Below are 11,555 nucleotides of genomic sequence, written 5' to 3' on the forward strand. Positions count from 1 at the left end.
TTACCTGTCTATATGAAACTCGAGATCACTTTCCTTTTTTCTGAGACAATCTTCATTAATGGAAGTCCTCCCTTTTGCAACAGCATAAATGAAATAATTTTCTTAATTGGTACATTTTGTCTTTCATACAATGTAAGCAGGAAAAAACAAACATAAGCAACTATGAGTAAGCCAACAAGGTCCAGAAAAAGTAGAAGCTATGCAAAGATTAACTAAGAATGAGCAGCACCACTCTTATAGAAAGAAAGAGGGTCTAGCAGTTGATTAGTACTGATTATCACAAAACAATAACCAATTAAAAAGAGGGTTGAGAATTGATTATAATGTGATAAAATAACCAAGCATCCCAAAGAGGAGGCCTAACAGTGGAGATCCATTTCTTCATCTTTTAATGAGTGAAACAGATTTGTTAATATGGTCCTCACACCAGCAGCGTAGCTTCAACTAGTAGCTTTTTAGAAATGCAGAATCTTGCCTCTCCTACCTCCCCGCTCCTGATTTACTGGATCAGAATCTGCTTTTAAAGAGGATCCCCAGGTGATTTGTCTGCATCTTAAAGTCTCAAACTTTAAGCACTTTAAAGTGCAGATTCTACTAATCTCTGTATCAGGCTTTCTTAACCCTGGCACTGTTGACATTTTGGGTCACATAATTATTTGTTGTGGAGAGCTGTTCTGTGCATTGTAGAATGTTTAGCAGCATCCCTCTTTGGCCTCGACCAACTAGATACCAGTAGACAGCGTGACAACCAAAAATGTCTCCAGAAATTGTCACATGTTCCCGGTGGGACAGTAACACCCCTGGTTAAAAAACCACTGCTTGTGATGTTTCTATTAATTATACTGATATACTGATAAGAGAAATAGACATGTTTCCAAGTATAATTACAGATCAGGTCAAGATATAGTGACTGGCAATGGTTTAATTGCCATAAGTGATAAGAAACCAAAAGTGTATGACATCTCTGGGGAAAATACCAAGCTTAAAAAATTAATCTAGCAGTAGTGTTTTGTAGTTTTCCTTGCATAGGTCTTTTATATCCCTGGTTAGATTCATTCTGAAGTATTTTATCTTCTTGGAGGCTATTGTATATGGTATTGATTTGGTGATTTCCTTTTCAAAGTTCTCATTGTTGGTGTAGAGGAATCCAACTGATTTTTTTTTTTTTTTCACAGTTTAAGGAATTTTTATTAAAGCAAGAATTTTAAAATCCAAATTACATTTCCTTGCCCAGTTATCAGTTCTTTCATCTAAAACAGAAGTGACAATCTGAGCTATTCCACAGTAAAGAATTACAAAATTAAAGAAAGGAATGCTTTAAATTTTAGTCCTTTGCTGAAAATTCTTTTTCCCAGGGTCTATAAAACAATTTGTTTTATATTTTCCTTTTTTTTTTCCTTGTGTTTTTGGTTTTTTTTTTTTTGTTTGTTTTTAAGTGAATAAGTAATCTAGGACTGGCATTGTTTGTTAGACCTGGCATTTGCTCAGTTACATAAGGTTCAAAATTTCCTTTCCTTTTTTTAAAATTTATTTTATATTTTGCAATTTTTTTCCACAATATTTAAGTTTTTCGATGTTTAGGTATTTTTCTTTGGTGAAGCACGAGTTTCTTTTCATGGTCCTCCCTGATTATTGTAAACAATTGGAACACCAGTGGCACTGTTAACTGCTTTCCAGGCAGCCTCTTTAGCTTGGTGGGCTTGTAGTACAGCCAAAGATCAACCTTAAAACGAAGAGACTCTGAAGACTCAAGCATATGAAGAAGTTCTGAATTATCAATCTCGAACAACATGTCAGTGATTTTACCAGCAAGAGTAGTGTGCATGGCTTGAATAAGATGAAACAGCTGTTCATCCAGCATTTGCTTTTGCTCTTGAGGAGGGGCAGATGCTGACATGGAAGGTTCCTGAACTTGTATATGAATAGCAGGCTGCTGCAGGGTGACTTGTGGCTATGCATTAAGATGTTGTTGAGGATTGCGAACTCCTGCAATATATTTATACTGGGGAACAGTGTGGACAGCAGGAGTAGCTGCAGCAGCAGCAGGACACAGACCCATAGTCTGTGTTGATGGGCTAGCAACACGTTGGGTTGACATGACTCCTAGAACCTGTGAAGAAGCTGTTCTCATAGTACTAAATGGTGGTCTAGGAGCAGCAGGGCAGAAAGCACTGGGCATATTTTGGAATGGATGAGGTTTGGCACCCTGAGCAGTCCAGCTAGGACTTGGTCTTAAAGGAGCAATTTGGCTAGGAGGATAGTGTGCAGTACGGTTCTGAGTCTGTAGGATAGCTGCCATGAAGTAACCTGAAGGAAGTGCTGGCTGGTAGGGGTTGATTTATGGAGTTGGGCACAGCTCTTATATTTGCCATTCTCTGCATATACTGGTTAGTGAGGTGAGCCTGGCGCACCTTTTTGCACTGAGCTAAAGCTACATACAGTGGCTTGGTGGCCACAATTCTACCATTCATTTCTGTAACTCCTTTAGTGGCTTCTTCTTCTGAGGAGAAACATACAAAACAAAACCCTTTGCTGTGACCACCCTCCATCATAACTTTTGCACTAGCGATTGTACCAAATGGAGAGAACTCTTTGCGGAGATGTTCATCAATACCATTATCAAGATTTTTCACATGTAAGCTAACACCCGGCTATCTGGTGATCTCACTTCATCTGTTCAACTTAAGTTTCGTCTGCCATTCCACTTTTTTCTAAGCTTGATCAATATATATTTGTTTTCCATTGAGCTCCTTCCCATTTACCTCATCCACAGCTTTCTGTGCATCTTCATGCCTCTCAAAGCTCACAAATCCAAACCCTCTGGATTTCCCACTTCCATCCGTCATTACTTTCTCACTTAAGGCAGGTCCAGACTTGCCAAAGAGGTCCTGAAGGCGCTCGTCATCCACATCTTCTCCAAAATCCTTGATGTGAACATTGGTGAACTCTTTTGCCCTAGCTCTGAGTTCTGCTTCTTTCTTTAGGAGACTTAAATCGTTCAACAAATACTCTACGATCATTTAGAAGCATCCCATTCATTTTTTCGATAGCTCTTTCAGCTGCTTCTTGTGTCTCGAAGTATACAAATCCACATCCCTTGGAGCCATTTTCATCACAAACCACCTTACACGAGAGAATGTTACCAAAAGCAGAAAATGTTATCATACAGTGCTTTATTATCAATGGATTTGTCCAAATTTTTAATGACTATATTGCCCACTCCACTTTTGCAAAGCGATGGATTATGCTGAGACCACATGATGTGTACTGGCTTGCCCTTTAAAACATCAAAATTCATCGTGACCAAAGCACGCTCTGCATCCGCCGCCTGCTGGGAGTTCACATACATGCAGCCCAAAAAGCAGCGGGTGTCCTTGCAGACCCGGATGGAAAGAAAGGGCCCGGCAGGGCTGAACTTTTTGTAGAGCATTGCCTCAGTCATGTTGGGGTGTAGATCCCCCAGGTAGAGCAAGGCGGTGGGATAGCTGGGGGTGCCAGGGTTCATTTGAGCATAGCTGTCCGCAGGGCCACAGGCCGGTGACCTTTCTGTGATTGGAGAGCGAATGCTGGTGCCCGGGGCCAGAGCCGGGAGGAGGGGAGCGGGGGCAAGTGCAGAGGGACAAATATCCACCAGAATCGAAAACTACTCAACGACGTGGGTCGCTGACGCTGACTTCTGGCTAGGGAGGGAAGGTCGCGGTGTCAGTAGTGGCAGCGGGAAGGCCTCAGTCTCTTGATTTCTTCTTGGAGTTGCTGCAGGGCGAGGGCGGGTGGTTGGTCTTGGCTGCTTCACAGGGTTATTTTATAAAAGAGGAAGAAAAAGAAAAAAATAAAAGTCTCTAGCAGAGGAGACGCAGGTTTTTTTGTAAATATTCGGGTTTTTTTTAAGTTTTTTTAAATTTTTTTTTTTAAATAATAAATGTGAGTTCCGAGCATGAAGCACACACTCTGCAGGCTCAACACTAACCAGCTGGGAGAAGGGCACAACTGATTTTTGTATGTTAATCTTGTATCCTGCAACTTTGCTGAAATCTTCTATTAGTTCCAGTGGCTTTCTTGTGGATTCTTTGGGGTTTTCTGTGTATAAGATCATATCATCTGCGAATACGGATAATTTTACCTCTTCCTTACCAATTTGGATGCCGTTTATTTCTTTTTCTTGACTTACTGCTCTAGCTAGGACTTCCAGCATGATGTTGAAGAGTGGTAATAAAGGGCATCCTTGTCTGGTTCCCGTTCTCAAGGGGAATACTTTCAGTCTCTCTTAGTTTAGAATAATGTTGGCTGTTGGATTTATATAACTGTCCTTTATTATGTAGAGGAATTTCCCTTCTATTCCTATTTTGCTGAGAATTTTTACCAGGAATGGGTGTTGGACTTTGTCAAATGCCTTTTCTGCATTTGATCATGTGATTCTTTTGTTTTATTTATGTTGTGGATTACACTGATTGATTATCTAATGTTGAACCATTCCTGCATATCTGGTATGCCCTCTTGGTCATGATGTATTATTTTTTTTGACATGCTGTTGAATTCTATCGGCTAGAATTTTTGTGTCTGTGTTTATGAGGGATACTGTTCTGTAGTTTACTTTTCTGTGGTTATCTTTGCCTGTCTTTGGTATCAGGGTTATGCTGGCATCATAGAATGAGTTAGGGGGTATTTCTTCCTTTTCTACGCTCTGAAATAGTTTGAGTACTATTGGTATTACCTCTTCTCTAGAAGTTTTGTAGAATTCTCCAGTGAAGACATCCGGGCCAGGGCTTTTTTGTTGTTGTTGTTGGAATTTTTTTTTATTACCTCTTCAATCTCTTCTTTTGTTATGGTCCTGTTAATTTTTGTACCTCAGTTGGTGTTAGTTTAGATAGGTAGTATGTTTCTAGAAATTTGTCCATTTCCTCTAGGTTTTCAAATTTGTTAGAGTACAATTTTTCATAGTACTCTGTTATGATCCTTTTTATTTCAGTTGGGTCTGTTGTGAGATCATTTCTTATTTGGGTTATTTGCTTCCCCTCCTGTTTCTCTTTTGTCAGTTTGGCCAATAGTTTGTCAATTTTGTTAATCTTTCCAAAGAACCAACTTTTGGTCTTGTTGATTTTTTCAATTGTTTTTCTGTTCTCTATTTCATTTATTTCTGATATAATCTTTATTATTTCCTTTCTTCTGGTGCCTGAGGGCTTCTTTTGCTGCTTTCTATTTGTTCAAGTTGTAGGGTTAATTTTTTATTTTGGCCCTTTCTTCTTTTTTGATGTGTGCATTTATTGTTGTAAGTTGATCCCTAAGCCCTGCTTTTGCTGTGTCCCAAAGATTTTGGTAAGATATGTTTTGATTCTCATTTGAGTCTATGAATTTTGTAAACTTTTTATGCCATCTTTGATTTATTTTTAGTTTTTAAGCAAGGTGTTGTTCAGTTTCCATGTATTTGGTTTTGTTTTCCTTGCTGTTTCTGTTATTGATTTCTACTGTTATGGCATTATGATAAGAGAAAATGATTTGTATTATTTCGATGTTTTGGATTTTGTTAAGGCTTGCTTTTTGGCCTAAAATGTGGTCTATTCTGGAGAATATTCCAAGAGCATTGGAAAAGAATGTATACTTTGCTGCTATTGGGTGGAGTGTTCTGTATATGTCTATGAAGTCGAGTTGGTTAATTGTGGCATTGAGATCTGTATCTTTACTGAGCTTCTTTCTAGATGTTCTGTCCTTCACCAAAAGTGGTGTGTTGAAGTCTCTTACTATTATTGTGGAACTGTCTTTCTCTTTTCAGTGCTGTTAAAGTTTGTTTTATGTATTTTGGAGCCCTATCATTGTGTGTGTATATATTTATTATGGTTGTGTCCTCCTGGTATATTGACCCTAATTTCAACAACATTCTTTAATGAGGCAAAGAAAGAAATCACCAACTTTGTGTGGAAAGGGAAGAGGCCCCAGATAAGTAAAGCATTACTGAAGAAGAAAAAGTAGGAGGCCTCACACTATCTGATTTTAGAACCTATTATACAGCCACAGTAGTCAAAACAGCCTGGTACTGGTACAACAACAGACACGTAGACCAATGGAACAGAATTGAGAACCCAGACGTAAATCAATCCATCTATGATCAGTTGATATTCAACAAAGGGTCAAAGTCTGTTAAATGGGGAAAAGACAATCTCTTTAACAAAGGGTGCTGGCATAACTGGATGTCCATCTGTAAAAAAAAAAAAATGAAATAAGATCCATACCTCATACCATACACAAAAACTAACTCAAAAGGGATCAAAGACCTAAATATAAAATCTAAAATGATGAAGATCATGGAAGAAAAAATAGAGACAATGCTAGGGGCCCTAATACACAGCATAAATAGTATACAAACCATGACTAACAATGCACAAACACCAGAAGAGAAAGTAAATAACTGGGAGATTCTAAAAATTAAACACTTAAATGCTCATCAAAATACTTCACCAAAAGAGTAAAAAGAGAACCTACAGACTGGGAAAAATTTTTTGGCTATAATATATCCAATAAGGTCTAATCTCTAAAATCTACAAAATACTTCAATGCCTTAATAACAAAAAGACAAATAATCCAGTTAAAAAATGGCGAAGGATATAATCAGACACTTCACCAAAGAAGACATTCAGGCAGCCAATAGACACATGAGAAAATGCTTGCGATCATTAGCCATTAGAGAAATGCAAATCAAAACTACAATGAGTTATCATCTCACCCTGACAATACTGGCACTAATCCAAAAAATACAAAATAACAAATGTTGGAGAGGTTGCTGGGAGATTAGAACTCTTATGTACTACTAGTGGGAATGTAAAATGGAACAACCACTTTGGAAAACAATATGGCGCTTCCTTAAAAAAGCTAGAAATAGAAATACCATACAATCCAGCAATCCCACTCCTAGGAATATATCCTAGAGACATAATAACCGTCACACGAATAGACATATGCACACCCATGTTCATGGCAGCATTATTCACAATAGCAAAAAGATGGAAACAGCCTAAATGCCCATCAGCAGAAGACTGGATAAACAAATTAGTGTACATACACACAATGAAATACTATGCAACAACGAACAATGACGAATCTGTGAAACAACTCACAACATGGCTGAATCTGGAGGACACTATGCTGAGTGAAATAAGTCAGTCACAAAAGGACAACTATTGGATGAGATCACTATTATAAGAACTCACAAAAAGACTTACACAGAAAAAAACGTTATTTGAGGGTTACGAGTGTGGAGACAGAGAGGGAGGGGAAATCACTAAACAGTAGACAAGTGTTGGTGAAGGTAAGGACAACACACAATATAGGGGAAGTCAGCGCAACTGGACCAGAGCAAAAGCACAGACGTTTTCTAGACATATCCAAACACTTTGAGGGACTGAGTAGCTGGGGCTGGGGGCCAGGAACCATAGTTTAGGGGATCATCTAGGTCAACTGGCATAACATAGTTCATAAAGAAAATGTTCTACATTCCACTTTGGTGAGTAGTGTCTGGGGTCTTAAAAGCTTGCAAGCAGCCATCTAAGATACATCTATTGGTCCCATCCTATCCAGAGCAAGGAAGAGTGAAGAAAACCAAAGACACAAGGAAAATATTAGCCCAAAGAACTAAAGGACCACATGAACCAGAGACTCCACCAGCCTGAGAGCAGACGAACTAGATCGTGCCCAGCTACCACCAACAACTGCTCTGACAGGGATCACAAAAGAGTCCCAGACAGAGTGGGAGAAAAATGTAGAAAAGAATTCAAATCACGAATAAAGACCAGATTTACTAGTCTGACAGAGGCTGGAGGAACCCCCGAGATCATGGCCCCTGGACAATTTGCTAACTCAGAACTGAAAACATTCTCGAAGCCCACTTTTCAGACAAAGATTATAGGCTTATAAATAAAAAATAATACACGTGAGGAACGTGCTTCTTAGTTTAATCAAATATAGGAGACCAAATGGGCAACTCTGTCTGAAAGCAAGATGAGAAGGCAAGAAGGGACAAGAACTGAGCAAATGGACACAGGGAATGCAAGGTGGAAAGGAGGAGCGTGTTGTCACACTGGGGATTGCAACCAATGTTACAAAACAATATGTGTGTACATTTTGAATTTCTCATTTTACTTGAGCTGTAAACTTTCACCTAAAGCATAATAAAATCTTAAAAAATAATTTTAAAAAAGACATAGAATTGATTTCCATGATATAACAAATTAAACAAAAATAGGGATTCAACCTAAAGTTTAGGTTTCAGAAAAAAAATAATCAAGTGCTATACCCAGTGAGGAGCCCTGGTGGCACAGTGGTTATGAGTTCCACTGCTAACCAAAAGGTCAGCAGTTCGAATCTACCAGCTGCTCGCTGGAAACCCTATCGAGCAGTTCTGCTCTGTCTTATAGCGTCACTGTGAGTCGGAATCAATTCAGTGGCAACAGGCCGGGTATACTCAATGGAGCATCAGTTGATAACTCAGATGCTGAGTGAAATTACTGTGTTTTTACGCAAATAACAAGCACCGTCTGTGTTTGTTTGCTAGCTGTTCCCCTTATCCCCCAGCAAGGCACCCTTACTAGCACAGCCTTGGCAATCTTCTTCCTCAGGTTGCTGGAAAAAAAAATTACCATAGTGTGCTTACAAAAATACTTTGCAGAGGGAGGGCGCAGCTGGCAAACAAATGCAGAAGACTTGAGCTATTTGCATAAAATATGGTACTTCAACCTGAGAAGATAACTAACTAGTGTAGTTTTAAACCTAAGAACGTGTAAAAGTAGGTATAATAAAGAAACAAGTAAAAACTTTTCTACTGGTGTTTTAGAAAGGGTTTCAGTGTAAATTTAGTAATGTTTGCAATATTTACATTTATAAATATTTTGTCTGCTATTTAAGATATTTGAAGAGTTCAAAAGAATAAAACTAAATTTGCCATCAGTTTAAATACTTAAAGGAATTTAATTTTTTCATCACTGTTCAATATTCAAAAACTTATTTTTTAAAAGTTTTACTTACTAGATATATGTTTAATAAATTGACCATAAAACAACGTTCAAATAGTTGTTCTTTTTTATACTCCAAAAGCCTCCACACAATAAGGAATCTATCAATACTTCAAGGGTACTATGTATCACTTTTGTAAAGAAACCTATTTAGCTTTATTAACCTATCATTTATCAAATATATATGGCCAAGGAATCCTTTTAATTTTAGCCTAGGAAAACATTAACATCAATAGAACACCACTTTTTAAAATACTGGAGCCTTTTCTCACCACCCTGGGTTCTGATGCCTAGGCCAGCTTTGCTCCAGTGGCATTACCACACCCGCTTACACTGTCAGAGGGACTGACACCAAATGATCCCAGGATCTGCGGCAGTGGCGGTGGCAGGAGTACGGGGCCTGGCAATGCTGGGGGAGGGGCTGCCAAGGCAGTGGCTCACTAGCGTTGGTGTCACCCATCACCCAGTGCAGTAACTCATCCCTTTGCCCCCATCACCCACCAGTCACTAGGGTTGGTGTCATTCATCATCATTCTCCCCACCCATCATCTCTCCTGTCGTTCACCTAACAGTCAGTAGGGTTAGTCTCACCCAGTGTAGTAACTTGTCACCACCACCCCCTCTGTCCCTGACAGGGTGTGGGTGGCCAGACATGACATTCACGATTGGATGGAATAGAGACTCTCCGCCTTGGACAATGGGAGAGGGGAGGAGCTGCTGGAGCAGTGGGGGGCAGGTCTGGGCTGTTTGGCCCGGGGAGGGGGGTGGTGGCGTGACACCATGAGTTACCACACTGGGTGACACCAACCCTAGTGATGCCACTACTTTGGTCTGCACATTTTTCCACTAACTTCACACTAATTCTGCCCCCTGTCACGCGCCCCCCCCCCCATTACTCAGAGAACATCATTGTAAATAAGCTAACATCTTTTTTTTAATATTATTTTCTATGAGATAGAGCTATCAATCAGAAGTAAAACTCTAGGCTTATATGAACTCTGAAATACACAGAAAGCTTCATGATACACTGATTTCATGCCTTTAAGAGAGATAAACTGTATTAGGAGAAAAAGCGATTTCTTGTGTACATGGTCTAAAACGTTTTAACAGCACAAAAAGATACTAACCTTTCTACCCCATTCCTTCAGTTCATCTCCCTGGAGAATACCACTGTTTTATTATTCTATATATCGTTTCATAAATATTCCATATATTTCAAGAGTGTATTTTTTCTATGTACACAAATGGGTGTGTACTATACTTTGTGTGCTTTGCATTTTATTATAAATGTTGGGGATATTTTCATATCAGTATATGTAAATCTATTTTACTCTTGTTAATAGCTACAGAATATTCCACTGTCATTCCCATTGGCTGTTTTAATTGTTACCAGCTCATTATTGGTACAAAGTTGCAATAAGAGTTTTTGTCCTTATATAATTTTTGTGTACAATGAATATTCATTTCCCCAACATCTTTATTATTTTGTGTTATTAAATACTTTTTTGGCAATTTATTGCTTTAAAAAATAGCTTATAGATGATTCACTTTTATTTATGAGTGATGTGAATAGCTTTTCATATTTTTAAAAGCTACGTTTATATATTTCCTGTGAATTGTATATTCATGCCCTCTGTTTTCTTATTGGTTTTTTGAAAATCCATGGTTCAATATTTAGGCCTTCATATTCCAACTTTGAGGCTAACTACAATATGCAAGATGACTATGGAGGTTGTGATAAAATCAGGCTCTCAGAGAAAGGTCTCAAAGAAGCAGCGGTGCTTTTATTTTTTTTCCCCAGGTCAATACTAAAGTTAATAGGATAACAATTTAGGTGAGATCAAATGGCTCTTATCCTGCATCATTTATAGATGTAGAGGAAGTCTTGAGACTCTAAAGGAAAAAAAAAAATGTTGCTAAATTTGAAATGGGTTGTCAAGGATATTTGTCATAAATAAAACTAACATTTGCTACTAAATGCACCATGGTATCATGACAAGTATCTATTTTGTCAGCATCATTCCTGTGGCTTATGATTAAGCAGATGCTACTACTGACAATTACAGAAATTCATGGCTTCTAAGTTTTTTTGGTCAAAATCAGGAAAATTCATTGTTGTGATGATTGAAGATGAGATGGTGTTTATGACTAATTATGACCCCTCATGGAGTCTAGAAAACAACATCTGGAACATAAATTGTAGGATCCTGAAGAGAGAAATGGATAACCACCACTAGTAATCCATTACGTCCATTAGGTAGCACAATGCATTTTGAAGAAATCTAAAACATGTCATCACAGCAGATAGTCCGTGTCTTCAATATGTAGAATGATCAAAATACTGGAGAAACTCAAGTTTCATAGAGCGTATATAGTCCCCTCTGGAGTGGATAAAGTGGTGCAGTGGTTGAAGTGCTGAACTGCTAACCAAAAGGTCGGCAGTTTGAATCCACCAGCCGCTCCTTCAAAACACTATGGGACAGTTCTACTCTGTCCTATAGGGTCACTATGAGTCAGAAACAAGTTGATGGCAACAGGTTTGGGTTTTTTTTTTTTTTT

General features: G+C 38.5%; 1 pseudogene; it reads right to left on the minus strand.

Annotated features, from left to right (window-relative positions):
- Positions 1-1,613: 1,613 nt before the first annotated feature.
- LOC101355623 (polyadenylate-binding protein 1 pseudogene) lies at positions 1,614-3,505 on the minus strand (annotated as a pseudogene).
- Between the last annotated feature and the right edge of the window lie 8,050 nt (positions 3,506-11,555).

Source organism: Trichechus manatus, unplaced genomic scaffold (genome assembly GCF_000243295.1).
Source record: "Trichechus manatus latirostris isolate Lorelei unplaced genomic scaffold, TriManLat1.0 scaffold00085, whole genome shotgun sequence".
Taxonomy (NCBI): domain Eukaryota; kingdom Metazoa; phylum Chordata; class Mammalia; order Sirenia; family Trichechidae; genus Trichechus; species Trichechus manatus.